The sequence below is a fragment of the Dasypus novemcinctus genome, chromosome 28 (assembly GCF_030445035.2).
Source record: "Dasypus novemcinctus isolate mDasNov1 chromosome 28, mDasNov1.1.hap2, whole genome shotgun sequence".
Classification (NCBI taxonomy): domain Eukaryota; kingdom Metazoa; phylum Chordata; class Mammalia; order Cingulata; family Dasypodidae; genus Dasypus; species Dasypus novemcinctus.
Genome location: NC_080700.1, coordinates 4718981 through 4732222, shown reverse-complemented (window position 1 = coordinate 4732222; position 13242 = coordinate 4718981). Strand labels below are relative to the sequence as shown.

At 43.9% G+C, this 13242-nt stretch overlaps 1 long non-coding RNA gene across 3 annotated transcripts in view; it reads right to left on the bottom strand.

The window, feature by feature from the left end:
* Positions 1 to 13242, bottom strand: part of LOC139437796 (uncharacterized) — an 84136-nt gene that overhangs the window by 32635 nt on the left and 38259 nt on the right. For 2 of the 3 annotated variants that reach the window (XR_011647692.1, XR_011647694.1), the window contains exon 4: positions 7205 to 7311. The exons of the other annotated variant lie outside the window; for it this stretch is intronic. This is a non-coding gene — a long non-coding RNA (uncharacterized lncRNA). The remainder of the gene's footprint in view (positions 1 to 7204; positions 7312 to 13242) is intronic. 3 annotated transcript variants of the gene reach the window in all.

The following is a 13242-nucleotide window of genomic DNA, read 5'->3' as shown; positions in this document are numbered from 1 at the left end:
CAATAATTCACAGCTAAGGATATGGGAAGGACTCCCCAGGCCCAGGGCTCAGCCTGGGATCCACTGCAGTGGCCACCTAGGTGGGTCCTTTGCCTCAGAAGAAATGCTGCTCAGCAGACCCATCCTTTCCTCACTGTCCCAGCCCCACCTGACATGCTGGCACACCCTCTCCCCTCAGCCTCTTTCACCTTGCTGAGCCCTGCTGCCACCCCATCGTCAGATACCAACCAGGCTGGGCTGTGTGCTAGGCCCTCTTCTGCCCTGGATCCCGGCTGCGACGGTTTGCTCGGTCGGTAGAGGTGGGGTCTGGCTGCGGACGAGGGGTCGGTCCCACTTGGGACAAGGGGTCGGTCCCGCTTGGGACGAGGGGTCGGTCCCACTTGGGACGAGGGGTCGGTCCGGCAGCAGACGAGGGATCGGTCTCACAGAGGTTGCGCGGTTCGGCTGACAGGGTCGCCCGGGGAAGCCGGCGACGAAGGGGTCGCCCGGAGAAGCAGGCGACGAACTGGGGACAAGGGAGGCCAGGCCCTTGTCGGGGGCTCTCAGGACTGGAGGGCGCACGGCAGAAGAACTACCGCGGAGACAAGGTAAACACGCAAGTCCACTTTATTGAGGGAGAGGCAACAGTTTTATAGGGGCTGGGGAAAGCTGATTGGTCGAAGCCACGCCCTGTTCTGATTGATTGCCGGAGAAAGGTCAGTGGGCGGTACTGGATGGGGGAGGGGTGGTGGTTAGGGATTGGCTGTTGCTGTTGCTGGGGGAAGTGGCAGGGTTTAGTGATTGGTGGCTGCTGTTGCTGGGGGAAGGGGCAGGGTTTAGGGACTGGTGGCTGCTGTTGCTGGGGTGGAGGGCAGACTTGAGTTTCCTGCCCACGCCTGGCTGTTGCTGCTGTCGGGGGGGGGGGGGGAGGGAAAAGGGCAGACTGGATTTTTCCACCCTGCACCTGCGCAGGGAGAAAGAAGAAGAAGGGTGCCGCCCCACAGGCATCGTGTGGCGCCATCCAGGAGGAGGGGAAGCCGCGGAAGCATGGCTGCCAAGAAGGGGAGACCCGAGGGCACTCTGCGCCCATGCCGAGCTTCCTTCAGGGGTGGCGGTGAGTCCGACCAGCCACCCTATTATGGGGGCAGCGGCTTGGCCTGCCGCAGCTGCTCCCCCGCCAGGCCAGCAAACCACACTTCAGCCTGAGGGGTGACCGCACCCGGCCCCACAGGAGGTGGGAACTGTGAAAGAAGCCCAAAGCCTGCTCCTGCAGCTGCTACTGAGGGTCCTCCTCCTTCATGGTAAAACCCATTTCGGGGAGACCCCTGAATGGGGAGAGAGGAGTCCCTCTGCATCCCTGAGTCTCTGTGACAGCTGCAGCTGATGCCGGTTCTGCCTTCCCCACAGCTCCCAGCACCTCCTCCCTCCCCAGGTATCCCTTCATATTCAGAATGAGGTCAGTGATCCTGGTGTGTGTGAACTCTCCTCACTCCTTCTCATGGACACCCCTTCCACCACTGGGCCTGGGGACCATCACTCCATGGGCCTTACAGAGGTTGCTTCTGCAGCCACTTCTAGCCCCTCAACCAGCACACCTGCAGCCTTGGCTTCCCACCTTCCAAACATGGGGGGGACTCTGAGGAATACCACATCCCTTCACCCCACTGCTCTGTGGGCCTCCTGCTGACTGCAGTGTGACTACCTTCCCATCTGACCAGACACTTCAGACATACCCAGTGGCATCACTGCCTCAGCCTGCACACACTTGGGTTCTGCAGCCCTACCCTGAAATGTAAACTCCCCTTTACCCCTAGAGCCACCCACCATCTCTATTTGGAGTTCCTGGTGGGCAGCCTCATGGAGCCATCAGCTCTAACCATTCTTTCCAGTTTGCAAACCTCACAGCTCCCAATTCAACCTCTCCTCATGGCTAGCCAACCCCGGGCAGCACCACACAACTGTGTGGCACTTTGGGGGAATGATACACCCAAGTTCCACCTTGGGCAGCCATGCCAGGCTCCAGCTGGTCTTTGGGTCCACCCCCACTGTTCTCTCCTCTGACACAGTCAGTGCCTCTGGCTTTGCAGCCACCACCATGCCCTGTTGCTGTGTGACCAATTCAAGCCCAACATGAAGCAGCGATGCTCAACATTAGGCAGCACCACCCCAGTCGTCTCCAGGTTGGGGGCTTTAGGAGCACAGAAGAGTTTTGGGAACCAAGTGAAGGTCACAGATAGGAGCTCCAAAATTGAAGCACTCAGTGTAAGAGCAGAAAGGAGTGGGCCCCCCCCCCACACCACGAATCACTGTGAGGTAAGCTGAGGCCTAAAGCCGTGAGAACCTGAAGCCGTGGGAACCTGGAGCCAGAGCACCCTGTGGCCAACATAGGGACCAGCACCCCTAAGAGTATCCCTGTGTTTGGAGGCACTGATGCCCCTACATGCTGCCCAATACCCAGGGGCCTGCCCTGGCAGGGCCCCCTTACCTCCCGTGGAGGGTCCAGAACCTCTCAGAGCCCTGTTGCGTTTACATGAACGTCCATCCCAACCTTTATTCCCACCAAACCCACCAAGAGCAGCTTGGCCTTCAGGGTTCTCTCATAATGAGTCAGGGCTTTGCAGGAGACAGAACTGGTGGGCCCTCAGCCCATCCACTCCTCTCCGGGTGGGCTTCCACCATCTCAGGGTCTAAGAGGCAAATGTTGGCCTGAGGCAGCAGAACCTCAAGAAGCAGCCTTGTCCACTTTTCTGCAGGCTGGATCTGGTGTTGTTCAGTTTAAAAATGTTACATAAATAGACCCTTTTCTCTTCACTCCTAGAGCCAGCTGGAGCCCCAGAGACAAAGGTTTCCATTTCCTCTGTGTTTCCTGCAGTTTTGCTTCTCAAGTTGGGGGTTTGTGCTGTCATCTGGTAGGATCCCAGCAGTCAGATTACTCGGACAGGAGAGGAGCCCTCGGCCCGCCCCCTCCAGATGTGGAGCTGGCAGAACCCACTGCTGCCCATGGGTACCTCCTGCCTTTCCCATTTTCCTTGTCAGTCTTCCAGATCTTTTATAAATGAAACCTGGTTCTTTCACATAATTTTTCTATCCTCTGTAAATCAAGTATAGAGAAGCCATTGACTTGTAGAATTGGAGACAGATGAAGGAAGGATTAACTCTTTCAAGTTTCTGATATCTCAGCTAAGGGGGTGGGGAAAGTAGCACAACAGAGGAAATCTGAGTAGAAACCTGACCTATATAAACATTAAAAATGTGTTTAGACTTTAAGGGATGGGAGCTCATGCTATAGTGGATCCAGGGAAAGGAAAGATGGGGTGCCCAGGGTAAAAGTGGTCTGGGTAAATGGATTGGTAGGTGGGGAACCTGGGGTGAAGAGGGCCCTGGAGAGGGGGAGAGATAGGTGGAGGCCCAAGACAGTGGGCCCAGGGCAGGGGACTCGGACTGTGGAATACGCTGAGTCATCACTACTACACACAATAAAACACATGGGATATATTAAGGGTTTTGAAGCTGGTGGTTATTTTTACTTTTAATTAAGTTTAGACAAATCACAGATCACCTAGAGAGTGTGAGCTTGGCATCCAGGCCACAGGACCAGAGTGAACAAGGGATGAAAAGTCACCTCTGCTCTGTAAACACTGAAATGCATATGTCTAAGATATGACATATTCCTAGAGATTTTATCTTAAAATAAGCATAGGATCCACTGAGTCCATCACTCTCCTTTCAGAGGAATAGGGATGGAAGGAGGCTATTTGGGGAGGCAGACAAGTTAAAATTAGATTTTAATTATAAAACAAAGTCTAAAAATTAAGGATGTTTTCTTATCACCATTTTACAGATGAGGAATAGGCAAAAAGACCTCAAATACTTTCCCTGAAATGACCACCAAGTGCATGTCAGGATCTAAGTATAGGGAAGCAGTCTGTCTTCAGGCTAAACCACTGTGAATATGACTTCAGAAGTCAAAATTCCACCCAAGTTGGCCTGACCTCAAAGTCAATGACAAGTCTCAACTACATCCAAGTGCCACAAATGTGAGTCTGAAAGTGCCTGCCCTGCCAGGAGAATCACTGTATACATGGTGGAAACAGCTGAGCACCAGGCACTGTCCTCCACTCTTTACACTCTATTAAATGGTGAGTGAGTGATGACTGTATATGTGCCCCTGTGTTAGGCCCAGGGCAGGGAGGGATGAATGAAACTTTATGGAAGTGATTGACAATCCAGCAAGAGATAAAGAATCAGCAAATACAACTTAAAGGGTCAGTGTTAGGGTAACAGAGCAGGTAAGAAAAATGTTGGAGTGGATGTGGTTCAAGCAGTTGAGCACCTGCTGCCCACATGGGATGTCCCAGGTTTAGTTCCTGGTGCCTCCTAAAAGCAAAAAAGCATACAAATGAATAAACCAACTCAAAGGAGCCTATGTGGCTCAGTGGTTCGGGGCCAGCTTCCCACATACAAGGTCCCAGGTTCAACGCCCAGACCTGGTAACACTAGACAAAAAAATTTTTTTACCTAAGTCAGAAGAGACGAGACTGGAGCTTGGGATCAAAGGAGGAGAAGGAAGCAGCCAAGGTGTGGGAGGCTATTTCCACATCAAGGAAACAGTCAGTGACAAGTAGAGAAGGAAGACAGAGCATGAGTCACTGGGTAACCTCCAAGGTAGGTGGGCATAGCAAACAAACCCATTAAAAAGGGTACAGTATTTAGATAGACATTTCTTTAAAAAAGATACACAAATGGGAAATAATCATATGAAAACATGCTCAAGTCCATTAGCCATTAGGGAAAGGCACATCAAAAGCATGATGGGTTATCACTCCACACCATTCAAATGGAAATTATTTTTTAAACTGTAAACTAGCAAGTGCTGGTATCGATGCAGATAAACAGGAAACCTTATACACTGTTGGTTGGAATGTAAAATAATGCATTGGCTGTGGAAAACAGTTTTGCAGTTTCTCAAAAAGTTAAACTTAGAATTACCATATGACCTGGCAATCCCACTTCTGGACATATATCCAAAAGAAATGAAAGCAGAGATTCAGACAGGTATTTGTATGCCAATCTTCAGAGCACAACAGACAAAAGGCAGAAGTCAAATAACCACCAGCAGATGAATGGATAAACAAAATGTGGTAAATATATACAATGGAACATGATTCAACTGTAAGAAACAATGAAACTCTGATGCATGTGACAACATGGATGAATCATGAAGACATTATGTTCAGTGAAATAAGCCAAACACAAAAGGACAAATATTATATGATCTCACTGGCATAAACTAATTATAATAATCAAACTCATAGATTTACAATCTAGAATATAAGTTACCAAGGGATAGAACAGTGGTAGAGAATGGAAAGCTGATGCTTAAATTGTGCATAATTTCTATTTAGGTTGACTGTAAATCTTTGGGAATGGATATTGGTGATGGAAGGACCTTACTATGGAGCATGTTTGTGAATGTGGTTGAGGAAAGTAGTTTTAGGTTATATACGTTACTAGAAGGAAAGTTAGAACCCCAAACATGGGATTGTTTAACTACGTGAACACTGTTGTGGATGATGCACTGCAGTTAATAGTACAAATATGAGGTTGTTATTTCATGAATTATAACCTATGACACTACTACATGTTGTTAATAATAGGAAAGTATATGGAAAAATATACCTAATGTAAATGGACTATACTTACCAGTAATATCTTAATATTCTTTCATCAATCATAACCAAGGTAGCACACTAATGCAGAGTCAACAAGAAGGATACATGGGAACACAGTTTTTACATGAATTTTCTGTAAACATAAAACTTCCCTAATTTTAAAAAATTACAATAATTAAGAAAGCATTATGCTAAGTGAAAGAATCTAGGCACACAATACCACATATTCTATGATTTCATTAATACAAAATGTAAAGATAAATTTATAGAGATGGAATTAGATTACAGGTTATGTAGGGCTGGGTATGGTAGAGGGATTGAGAGGTGACTGCTAAGGGTATGGGGTTTTTCTTCTTGGAATGATGAAATTGTTCTAAACTTGATTGTGGTGATGAATGCACAACTCTGTGATTATACTTAAGTCACTGTTGGCACACTTTGGATAGATTTATGGCATGTGACTGTATCTCAATAAAACTGCTTTAAAGACTCAGGCACACATTGTGGAGGTCCTTGTAGTACAGTATAATAACTCTGCATTTTACTGTAAGTTGGGAATGCATGGGGATTTCACTAAAGAGTGACAAGGGACTGAGACCTGCCTTAGGTTTGAACAGGATCATTCAGGTTGCTAGATAAAAATCGACCACAGTGGCAAGCAGGTCAAAGGCAGATCAGTTATGCAGCTATCACAGTAGTCCAGGTGAGCGATATGGTGGATGAGACAGAACAGCAACAGTTAGGGAAACCAGGTGGTCAGGTTTTGCACATATTTGAAGTGTTGATGCTGGATTGATGTGGGGTAAGAAAATGACAAAATCCCAAAATCCAAATGATAGAGGAATGAACAAACAGGAGGAATGCAACTATGGACTAAATTAGACTGTTATTATTCTAATAATGGAAGAACTTGTAACATTGATAGACAGTGGACACAAGAGGTTCTGAGGGGAGGGAGAGGGAAGAAGAGGAGTTAACATGGGGCATTTTTGAAACACTGGAATAATTTGGCATGATACTGCAATAACAGATACAACTCATACATTTTTTCAAAACTTATAAAAATGTGCTGTGCAAAGTGTAAAACATAATGTAAACTACAGACCATACTTAGTAGCAATGCTTCAATATGTGGTCATCACGTGAAACAAATGGACCACACTAATGAAAGATATTCATGGGAAAAGGGTGTTAAAGGGAAGGAGTAGGATATATGGGAATTCCCCATATTTTGATGGAACATCAATGTCATCTAAAGCTCCTTTAAAAATAGAGAAAAAAATTTTTTTGCTTCAAATTATGACACTGAAGCAGAAGTATCAATGGAGTCATGCTAGGCAAGAGAAAGACTGGGGCATCATCAGAACTAGTTCATAATTGAACACATGGAAAGATTCCAAAGGGACAGTACACTGACTGAGACCGTAAAAAAAAAAACTGATACATTGGTCTTCACCAAACTTTAAACCACTGATCCGCAAAAGAACTATAAAGGCAAACTACCAACAGAATAATATTTGGAAATTTAACTATGACAAAGAAAGAACAGATACCTAGAATATCTGGAACAGGTATCTAGAATATTGGGACTGGATGTGGCTGAAGCAGTTGAGTGCCTGTTTCTCACAAGGGAGGTTCTGGGTTCAGTTCCAAATACCTGCTAAAATAAACAAAAACAAGCAAACAAAGGAAAAAACATGGCTTAGTGGTAGAGTACTAGCTTCCCACTTACAAGGTCCTGGGTTCAATCCCTTGCCCTAGTACCATATACACACAAAAAACAATATAGATATCTAGAATAAATTAAAAGAATTTCAAATTTCTCAAAATTCAACAATGAGAAAACAATTCTGTTAGAAAATGGGCAATACTTATGAATAAACTTTTCACCACAGTAGATATATGGATGGGAAATAAGTACATGAAGAGATGCTTGATATAATTAGCTATTAGAGACATGTAACCTACACCATTATCACACATAACTACACACTATTAAAGCAACTAAAATAAAAAGTGACAACACCAAATGCTGGTGAAATTACAGAGAAACTGAATCTCTCATACATTGCTTAAGGGAATGTAAAATGGTACAGTCACTCTGAAACTAGTTAGCCTGGAAGCGGCTGTGGCTCAGTCAGTTGGGCTCCCATCTACCATATGGGAGGCCCTGGGTTTGCATCCCGGGGCCTCCTTGTGAAGGCAGGCTTGCCCACATGCTGTGGAGAGCCTCCAGTCCAGGCATTGCGGAGTGCCACCGAGCCCGCAAGCGCAGCTGAGTGCCAACTCAGCAAGGTGACACAACAAAATAAAAGGGAGACAAGCAAAAACACAGAAGTGCATGCAGTGAATGGACACAGAATAGACAAGAAGCAAGCCACAAGGGGGGGGAGGGAAATAAAATAAAAATAAATACAGACACAGAAGAACGTACAGCGAATGGACACAGAGAGCAGACAGCAAGCAAAATGCCACAAAGTGGGGGAGGGGGTAAAAAAAAGCCAAACTGGTTAGCAGTTTCTTATAAAACTAAATATATACTTATCATACAGCCCAGCAAGTGCACTTCTGCACATTAATCACATAGAAATGAAAACTTATGCCGAAACTAAAACATCAGTTTTTTCTTTTTAAAAGATTTAATCAAACAGATAAACCTCTAGGCTAACCAAACATAAAATAAAGAAGATACAAATTACCAATACCAGGAATGGAAGAGGGATCACTATTACTGGTTTGAGAGATGTTAAAAGGATAACTCAAACAAGACTATGAACATCCCTACGTCCAATAAGTTTATAACTTAGATGTAATGGCTCAAAATTCCTTGAGAGATGCAAACTATCAAAACTCACACAAGAACAGATATATAATCAGAATAGTCCTAGAGCCATTAAAAATTTGAATCAATAATTAATAACATTCCAAAAAAGAAAGGACCAGGTTCAGACACTGGCAAATTCTACCAAACATTTAAGGAAAAATGAAACCAATTCTCCACAATCTCTTTCAGAAAACAAAGCAGAGGTGACATTTCCTAACTCACTCTATGAGGACAACATTAGCCTAATGGCAAAACCAGATAAAGATATTAAAGGAATGGAAAACACATACCAATATTTCTCATGAATATAAAACCAAAACTTTGTCACTGTTTAGGGGACTCCTGGAAGGAAAATTCATGTAACAGGACATATTCAAATGCCTGTCTTGACCCCTTCAGAATCTTTATTATTATTGTATATTTTGTGGGAAAAACACACACCCATTTTAAGAAAAATCAACTGTTGATAAAGCTACACAATGAGAGGTAAGCCTGCCTCTCATCTAGCCCCTACTCCCTCAGCTCTTCCCCCTCCCAGACACCCACCTACCAATTTCTCTCACCTCCTTGCTGGACAGGCCCACCGGGCACAAAAATAAGTGCCTGTGTCTGATTTTACAGCCTATTTTTTACACGATTTTTTTTTAACTTAAATTTTTAAGTTATTCGGTCATTAAGTCAACCTTTCTTAAAGAAATTTCCATAACAGACCTAATAGTGTGACCATATGATATAAAGTCACATCAGGATACTCTTAGTGAGGGGGTGGGGCATGAAAAGGTAGGACAACAGACATAAAACAGGACTGCCCTGGACAAATGGGAACACACTATGTTAATAAAGAAGGGTCAGTTCCCTCCCCAGTGCACAGGACTAACACCTACCACAAACATCCCCAGGCTGCAGAGCTCAAGGTGGCCTGGCACCTGAGGAGCCACAGCCATCACCAAAGGCCTGGCTGCCGAAGCCTGGACGCCAACTGCCAAGGCCTGCAGCCTGCAGTTGAGCATCATGGGAGGAGGCAGGGCAGCTTCCAGGGCCACCCACCAACTGCCAAGGTCTGCAGCCTGGAGCTGAGCATCATGGGAGGGGGGGTGGCTTCCAGGGCCACCCACCAACTGCCAAGGCCTGCAGCCTGGAGCTGAGCATCATGGGAGGAGGCAGGGCAGCTTCCAGGGCCACCACCAACTGCCAAGGCCTGCAGCCTGGAGCTGAGCATCATGGGAGGAGGCAGGGCAGCTTCCAGGGCCACCCACCAACTGCCAAGGCCTGCAGCCTGGAGCTGAGCATCATGGGAGGAGGCAGGGCAGCTTCCAGGGCCACCCACCAACTGCCAAGGCCTGCAGCCTGGAGCTGAGCATCATGGGAGGAGGCAGGGCAGCTTCCAGGGCCACCCACCAACCGCCAAGGCCTGCAGCCTAGAGCTGAGCATCCTGGGAAGGGGGACAGCTTTCAGGCCCACCCACATGCAGGCCCACCCCACCACAGGGCCCAGCCAGGGCCTAGGGACTGGGTTGGCCCCGCCCACCTCCTGGTTCAGGCACTCCAGGGTGCAGACACTGGACCATCTGTACCATTCCTCACATTTTTAGTTTTTTTTCCCAACTCCTTAACATTCTCCACTTAATGTGTTATCAGCTCTTTTGGCATTTCACCTTCTCTTTCTACTTAAGCATTATCTTGTCACCCTATTTCTTAGAGATTACATTTCAGGTTGAAGTATTTTTTGAATTTTATTTTCTTATTTCTTCTCATTCATTTTCTGCATTTTTTATAAAATTTATATCTTGTCATATATTGGGTATTTTCTTAATGCCTTTTATCTAATTTTCAGAAAGTACATTTCAGCACATAATGTAGATCACCATTTGTTGTGAATTTCTCTGCCCTCACTCCTTTTCTCCCTATTATTACCTTGGTACTTGAAAATAAAATAATGTGGATTTTTTTGTTAGTATTCATATAGTTTAAAAAAGTATATAGACAGAAATGAAATTGAAAACAGCTTTCCCAACAATATTGATCTGTTTCTCTCTCTACATTTTTCATGAAATGTTTTCAAGTAAGAAATCTTTCTTGCTGACATTTCTGGATTCTGTACTTCTACCACTCTTAAAACCGGGTCTTCACTCTCATTACTTCTATTGAACCTTTTGTTCCCTATTTTCTTCTTCCATCTGGCTACCAAATATTCCTGTACTCCTCTACTGAAGAGAAAAATTACCACATTGCCAAAATCTAATCATTCCCTATAAATGTCTATATATTCTCAAAACCAGTTATCCATAAATGTCTATATATTTTAAAAATCAATTATCTATGTTATTTGAATAACTTATGCTGTATTTGTGAATTACCTTAATTTTTTATATTTATATTTATTGTATCCCTACAATCATTAGATTTTAGTTTCTCTTATTTTATAATGACTAAAGAGTTATCAACTTTCTATGTTTTATATCAATCTATTTTTATACAGATTTGGTGTTAGTAATCATAGTTCATATTCAGCAAATTCTTTAAAATTTCTATTGCTTTTGATTCACAATCACAGAGGTTCAGAGTCATTTATATTTGGACTACAATATTACCACCATATGGCATAATACGTATCATCAGGCACACATACCAGCACCCCCCAAAGTAATCTTTATAGTTCCCATGATCCCCAAGGATTGTGCTTAATATGTGCCCTTGCTCCATTAAAAGTACTATTTTATAAATAACCTCTAAAAGAAAAATTCATTTAATTGGTTTCACTGAATTTTTAAAATTTAAGAACACATCAAAATATTTCAGGTATTGTCTACCATTATCTTATTACTAAAACTTGAACATATGGATATTAGTAAGAATTAAGTTCTTCAAAACCATAAAAATGGAGGTATCCTACAATTAACTCACATTCCAGGATTTCAGAAATGCACTTGCAGGATGCCAACAATGTGGGGACTTTCTGCTGCTGACTAATTCATTTGTGGAAGTCATTCTACTGTGTTCACAGCTGCATCTAAAAAACCCACAGCTAACATCATACTCAATAGTGAAATACTGAAAAACTCTCCCATCAGGTCACAAACAAGGTAAGTTAGCTCACTTTCATCACTGCTTTTTAACACTGGACCTGAAGTTCTTGCCAAGCAAATGGGTAAGAAAAAGAAATAAAGTCATTCAAATTGGAATGGAAGAAGCAAAGCTTTCCTTACACACTGCCGACATAAGCTTTTAAATACATAATTTCAAAAGATTCAACATAACTAATGCAATATAGACTTTAAGCAAACTTGGATTGTATGAGATACACACAAAAAAAGTCATTTTGTTTATATAGTACAGCAAAAAAAAAATCTGAAATGGACTTTTTTTCAAAGTCCATTCAATAAGCAGGCTAACAAATAAAATACCTAAGAATGAATGTAATAAAAGGACAGAAACACTGAAACACTAGCAAACACTCTTGATGAAACTGAAGAAGACCTAAACATATAGCAAGACATCCATTATTCAAGGATGATAAGACTGCATTGTTCTACTATCAGTACTACCCACAAGGAACTACAGACTCAAAATAGTTATAAAAATCACAGCAGGGTGCAGAGGTGGCTCAAGTGATTAGGCACCTGCCTACTATGTGGTAGGCCCAGGTTTGGTTCCTAAAAAAAGATAGATGAGCAAACAATGCCAGGGGAATAAATCAGTCTTAAAAAAAAACAAAACTCCCAGCAGCCATTTTTTTTACAAAAATGGAAAAACCAATTCTCAAATTTAAATGGCATCAGTAAGGGACTTGAATTGACAAAACAATCACCTTTCTCCTTTGTGAGACTGGGAAAGATTAATTTATAATAGAAGGGCTTTCACTGAGATGAGGCTTAGGTAGGAATTTCTGGGATCCTCAGGGATATTGGGGTTCACAGAAATTTGGGTTGTAATTCTCCCTGTTAATAGAGGGTCACTATTTTCTGGAAGTCTCCTGGGGACTCAGAGGCAAGGATGTGGAATATCTCTGACAGCAGTGCCATTTTTCTCTTTTGGGGAATTTTCATTCAGGCTGGGTGCAGCCTTGGGTTCTCAGAAGGAAGTAGAGGTTTCTGAAAAAACAAATAGTTGACCATCTTCCCTCCCTTGTATACCCTAAATCATAGGATCTGCAGTGAGTTAAACATAAGCAAGGGTATGACACTTCAATCAACATCACTAGTGACCAGTAAAATTCATAAGAAAACTAGAAATTCTCTGTTGGAGAAAAACCGGCTAGGACACGGAGACTAACAGACCACAGGCAGAATATGTATTTATTGAGAAGCTCTCCCAATGGAGGGGGTCTGAAGAACAGGCTTCAGTCCCCCCACCAGCATGGTCCGGGTCTGAAGAGAGACTTCAGCCAACTCCTGGAAGGAGGGTGGGGACTTGAATTTATACTGAACTTTCCTAAGCAGGGAAATGAGTTAGTGGGAGGGAGTTGAGGGTCTGAGTGAATTACTGGGATGGGGTTGAGGGAGTTTATGGCTTCTTGGGATGCTGCAGGAAATGTTTCTTTTCATGTGTAGGGATTAAAGGATATGTAAATAGCGAAGGTTTCCATCTCAGTTTTCCTCTGATATGCAGGTACAGGTAGTAAAGATCTCCATTTCCCTCTATTCCTGACCCTATGAGGTTTCTTGTTTAACCTGTGGGAAAGTGCCTGCCATGCCCTCAGACACAGGAGAGGGGGTTTGCCTTTTCCCAGTGCATATCAGGGGAAACTGAGATACAGCTTGTTAATTA